The sequence below is a fragment of the Chenopodium album genome, chromosome 18 (assembly GCF_948465745.1).
Source record: "Chenopodium album chromosome 18, dcCheAlbu1.1, whole genome shotgun sequence".
NCBI classification, from domain to species: domain Eukaryota; kingdom Viridiplantae; phylum Streptophyta; class Magnoliopsida; order Caryophyllales; family Amaranthaceae; genus Chenopodium; species Chenopodium album.
In genome coordinates this window covers 5,107,741-5,113,665 of record NC_137851.1, presented here as the reverse complement: position 1 = coordinate 5,113,665, position 5,925 = coordinate 5,107,741, and the positions used below count along the sequence as shown (strand labels likewise).

The following is a 5,925-nucleotide window of genomic DNA, read 5'->3' as shown; positions in this document are numbered from 1 at the left end:
AAGAGGATTTGGTTTATTTTGAGTAAAATTTATTCAAAAAAATCTAAAATAGTGTTGTTTTCTTTTATCAATTTATGGATTGTTTAAATGGATAAGATAAGGATGCATGATATTTTAGGCATACGTATTCTCTCGAGACTAAATCCAAATTAGGGTCTGTTCACATTTACTTAATTTCAGTTCAGTTCAGTTCCAATCAGTTCAGTTCAGTTTCAATCAGTTTAGTTCAGTTCAGTTCAGTTCCAATCAGTTCAGTTCAGTTCAGTTCAGTTCCAATCAGTTCAGTTCAGTTCCAATCAGTTCAGTTCAGTTCAGTTCAGTTCCAATCAGTTCAGTTCAGTTCCATTCAGTTCAGTTCAGTTCAGTTCAGTTCCAATCAGTTCAGTTCAGTTCAGTTCCAATCAGTTCAGTTCAGTTCAGTTCAGTTCAGTTCCAATCAGTTCAGTTCAGTTCCAATCAGTTCAGTTCAGTTCAGTTCAGTTCCAATCAGTTCAGTTCAGTTCAGTTCAGTTCCAATCAGTTCAGTTCAGTTCAGTTCAGTTCCAATCAGTTCAGTTCAGTTCAGTTCCAATCAGTTCAGTTCAGTTCAGTTCAGTTCCAATCAGTTCAGTTCAGTAAATATGAACAGGCCCTTAATCAAAGGAAAAGGATAATGTTTCCTTTTGCTTTATTTTGAGATTTTCTTTACCTATTATAACATGATCATATCTTACTATTCCCCTTGTTTTTGAAAATTTGAGTGATTCCAATACAAATGGAATCTGAGCATTAATACCTTCTTTATGCTTCAAATTATAGTTTGGTGAAATTTTATTAGATATGTCTCTATTTTTAATTTCAAATATATAGATAGTTTAATACGTAGCTTGAGATATTTTAATTATAATATTGCATTTAAAAATGTGCTATTTAAAGATAGTTTACTAGGGTGGCTAACGTGCGCGATGCGTCTCATAGACAATTTTTTTAATTGACAACATAATGAGGGAAAATATGTAAAAAAAACAAAAAATAATAAAAATAAATAAATAAATAAAAATATTTTGAGGGTATAATTATCTAAATACTAAAGTTAGAGTTTAAAATATGTATGATTGTTCAAACACTATTCGTAAGACTTAAATCATTAAATCATTTAGGGAAAAACTTAGAGGCAATTAATATCATATCAATAAGAGCATATGAGTAAACAAACATTTTAAGGATATAATAGTCATTGCACTATTTATAAGTGTTTTCTCATACTTTTAAAATAAAATATATATATATATATATTAATGTCCACTTTGTTACTCTCTCGACCCCACAAATATCCAGCATTTGAGATTAAATCTCATTGACTACTCAATGTCCACTGTAACTACGTAACTCTTCCTATCGATTAATTACCCTTGTCCACAGATATCCAACTTTAGAGATTAAATCCCGTCGACATCAATGTCCACTACAACTCTGTAATCTCTCAATCCGCAGATTATTTTGCCACACAAATACCCAATACAAGAGATGATCAGATCCCGTTAATATCAATGCCCACTGTAACACTGTAACTATCCATATTCGCTTATTACCTTGCCCCCACAAATACCCAATATTAGAGATCAAATCTCGTCAATAATATTCACCATAACTCCGTAATTATCCCTGCCCACAGATAACAAAAATAAAATTGTTTTTATTGATGTCAGCAAGGTTATGGGAATGTAATCTCTGTTTTTTTGGAGTATTTTTAAATAAAAGTAATTTTAAATGTTTTTGGCAGCATGCGTTTAATAGTAAAGGGGGTGTCGTTTTAAGGAGAGAGAATAGTGCTCATATTACATGTGCTTGTAGGATCTAACAATTGGGCTGAAGCTCTAACACATAAAAAACACAAGCCAAACCAGAAACAGCCAAAGGGCGTCCGTCCTCCTCCTTCTTTCCTTCCTCACTAATTTCCCCCAATTTTTGAGGAATTTCAAGATCAATTTCACAGCAATTCAAGATCATTACTTTCATATTCAATCTTTTTTCCCAGAAATCAAACTCAATCATTCACCAGGTAAATTATTAAAATTTTACTTATTTTCTTTCATTTCTTTAACTTTTCTTTCCATTTGTTAATTATTTTATTTTAAACTTTTTAAATCGGTAAGCTTAAGTAATTTTCAGATTTGAATACGCCACTTTTTTTAATCTAATCTTTAATTAAATTTTCTGGGGTTTGTTCCTTTTAATCACTTCTTAATTACTCTTGTATGGGTACCTCTTAATTTCTGTTGTTTCACACTAATTTTTGAGTTTGAGTCCAATTCAGAGTGTTTTCTTTCTGGGCATTTTTTTTTTCTTCTAATTTTTTGAAATTCAAAATTTTAGAATTTAATTACTGGTTTCTTAATTATGTAATTCAATGATATGTACAGTATTACTCGATATGTAATGAATTAAGAATTATAGATTAATTTGAATTATTTAATTTTTATAATTGTAGTTTGGGAATTGTGTGCAAATTTCGTACAAGAAAATTATAATGTGGGGGATTTGATAGAGAGAGATTCTTCTTTGTAACTGTGAAAACTTTAGGTGGGTATTTCAGAGTACATTTGAAAAAGGTTCCCTTTTATGGAAAATGGGATCTGCTTTTCCCATCTCATTATACCCAAAAAGAATTTATAATTATTATCATTTTCCCATTACAGTTAAAATTTTCACCAATAATCCAAATTTACCTGAATTCAGAAAAATTAAATAATTATGATTGTAGGGGACAATTCAATTTGTGGAGGTCATGATTTCATCTTTGGTACAAAATTTTTTTGGTGTGTAATCAATTATTTGCCGTTTTTATGATTTCGACCTCTGATTATGAAGATGATATGATTAAGGTTTGTTGTTAAGATTGTGATTTTATGTCGTAATTATGGATTTAATCTTCTCTGACTACAAAATGGTATGCTGGTATGAGTAAGATTTGTTGATTGTATGTCTTAGTTATGTATTTGGACCTCTCTAACTACAAGGATGATATTTTGGTATGAGTTAGTTTTGTTGTTAAGATTGTGATTTTCGTCGTATGTTGTAATTATGGATTTGAAACTATCTATGAAGAGGGTATATTGGTATGAGTTAGATTTGTTGTTAAGATTGTGATTTTACTCGTATGTCATTATCATGGATTCGAAACTCTGACTACGAGGATGATATGAGTAATTTTGTTGTGGAGATTGTGATTTCATGTCATAATTGTCGATTCAAAACTCTCACTTCGAGGATGATATGAGTATGATTTGATAGAGATTGCTGTAGGATTCTAACCCATCTTGTTAAGATTATAAATTTATGCTTGTGTTTTCGACTTTGATTTAACACACTATTCAATGATCCTAATGAAGTTAGTAATTTTTTTAAATTGCTTGGCAGTTGGGAGGTTGGGAGGAAGGACAAGTGAATTTGTTGCTGTGGGTTGGGAAAGTGTTGGATTCTAAAAATGGAAGGCGACACATTTTCAGGACTAGGAAATGGTACACCGGTAGACAGTAAGGTATTACAGACATTTCAGAAGAGTTTTGTGCAAGTTCAGAGCATATTGGATCAGAACAGATTGCTAATCAATGAGATCAACCAAAATCATGAATCAAGGATTCCTGATAACCTTTCCAGGAATGTGGGCCTAATAAGGGAGCTTAACAATAATATAAGGAGGGTGGTTGACCTTTATTCTGATCTTTCTCATTCCCTAACTCGATCCATGGAAGCTTCATCGGAAGGTGATTCCAGCGGTGTTCTAAAATCCGATGCCAAAGCTACTCACAAGAGAAATCGGCCTGGTTAGCTCGCTCCTAGTATCAACTCGACTTTGTCATTATTAGATGTTTTCAATTCTTTATCTTTGGTGGGCATTGGGCTAAATGCATATATCTATATAGTATGTATGTGCATTGAGGTAGAGGAAAATGATTTAGAGTTTTCTGTAACTCTTCTTGTATTCGGATACTTCTTTATGATAGTTACCTTCCCCCTTTTTTCTGATGAACAAAAAATGATTAAAAAAAAATCTCATAAATAATTCTTCATAGTCTCAATGGATATGTAACTTCTTTGTTACTCTGAATCCAGTTGAAAATCAATCATGCTTCTTTAATTTCAGCCCTCCAGATAATTTTTCCTGTTTTTGGTCAAAGTTGATTTGTTTGATACTTTATATCTTTCTTTATTGCTCTATCATTATGTTTGTGTAAGTCAATGAATTAGTCTAAAGAGTAATCACAAGGCTAATGGTATAATGTCCCCTTTTGTTTGTTGTTGTATGCGTAAACAAAGATCATCATTGCTTTTATCAACTAAACCTATGTCCGGAATTAAGATTCAGATATTAATGTAATTTGAACAACTAAACTCAAATAACTTGCGTATAGATTTAACATCGCTAAAAATTTGATGAAGATTATTCATTACACCTCTTTTGATAAACTTGATCAAAGTTTCTTTGATCAAATTCTTTAGAATGCCAAAATTCCCCTTTTTTTCTTCTGTTATTGAGCACGAGTCTTTGCTCAGAACTGAAGCAATTGAAAAGTGGCAGATACTGTTTTAAGGTCTTTCATTTGAAAATCAAAATCCCTTTTTACTACTACAACAACTTCCCTACTGTTGTTCTTTTTGGGTGTTTGTGTTTGTAGAATTCATGAAATCATGCAAATACCTCTGCCAAGATGCTCTGAAAAAAAATTGGAGGAAAAAAGAAAAAACAGCTTTTAACATTTTTTTATAAAAAGATCTTTTATTTTGGGGGGGGGGGGGGGTTTACAAATCACACACCACCACAAGAACAGAATCTGAGATAAGGGGGGTATATGATTAGCTTATTTGACCAATTTAAAATTTTATGTTTATGTTGTTTTTGATTTTATGATTTGATGTGATTTGTAATTTACCTTTTATATCCTATCACCAATAGCATTAATTTCATGGATATAATAATATAGAAATGAAAATGAAAATATAAAAAGGTGGGACTGTATAACATAGGTAGATCAAAAGCTATACTATAGTTGTATAATTAAATAGACAGATATACAAAACAGTGAACCCCAACAGTATGACAAAGGGGCCCAAATTACTTCTTTTTTAATGGGGAATTGAAACAATCTTCCCATGCTTATCTATCCCTTTTTCTCTACTTGGGACTTTTTTTTTCTATTATTCCAAATTTCTTGTTCAATATATTTTTTTTAAGTCTTAGGGTCTGTTTGAAAATAATTGAACTGAACTGAATTGATTGGGGTTGAATTGAACTGAACTGAACTGAATAGAGGTGAAATTTATTGTTTATGAGAGAAGGAAATTAGGAACAGAATTAAACTAAAGTGAACTGAAATTAAGCTGAATAGAACAGGCTCTTTCTCCCTCAGTCCTACCGTATCTATATAAACATAGATGTGCAATGCAATGCACAACTTTAACAGTTAATACGATATAGTTTATATGAAGGCCTGAAGGAAGTAGTAGAATTTCTTTTGATTACTTCAATTCTACCAGTGCAGTAGTGCTACTCTTATACTATTGTTTAATGCAAGTAGATGTCCTTTTGTATTTAAATTTTAACTGATTGGATGCACAGTTGTTCTCTTTCTATAAAACAAAACCAAAAAACAAAGGAATCTAGGAGTTGTGTTGGTAGACCCTCATTAATAAGTGTTGATCAACTTGGGCATGTAGCCTGTACTTCTGGTGTGTAGTGTAGCCCTTTGAATTGAAAAAAAAAAAGCTACCTTTCTAGTACAATTAAGCTTGGTGCATCCACTTTTCAGGTTCATCTATGCTGCCCTTAGGTTAATTTTCACTAATCTTGTTGTGCCTTATCTTCATTTGACTTGTTTCACTAAATTACATATCGTCTTGTGAGTGTCTTATGCTCATCTTGTCTTGATCTTTCTTGATTTCTTC

The 5,925-nt window shown here is 31.7% G+C and overlaps 1 pseudogene across 1 annotated transcript; it reads left to right on the top strand.

The window, feature by feature from the left end:
* Window positions 1–1,800: 1,800 nt before the first annotated feature.
* On the top strand, window positions 1,801–4,102 carry LOC145592811 (protein ELF4-LIKE 4 pseudogene; annotated as a pseudogene). Its single transcript, XR_014102492.1, has 2 exons — window positions 1,801–2,041; window positions 3,400–4,102. The product of XR_014102492.1 is annotated as a protein ELF4-LIKE 4 pseudogene (transcript).
* The last annotated feature ends 1,823 nt before the right edge of the window (window positions 4,103–5,925 follow it).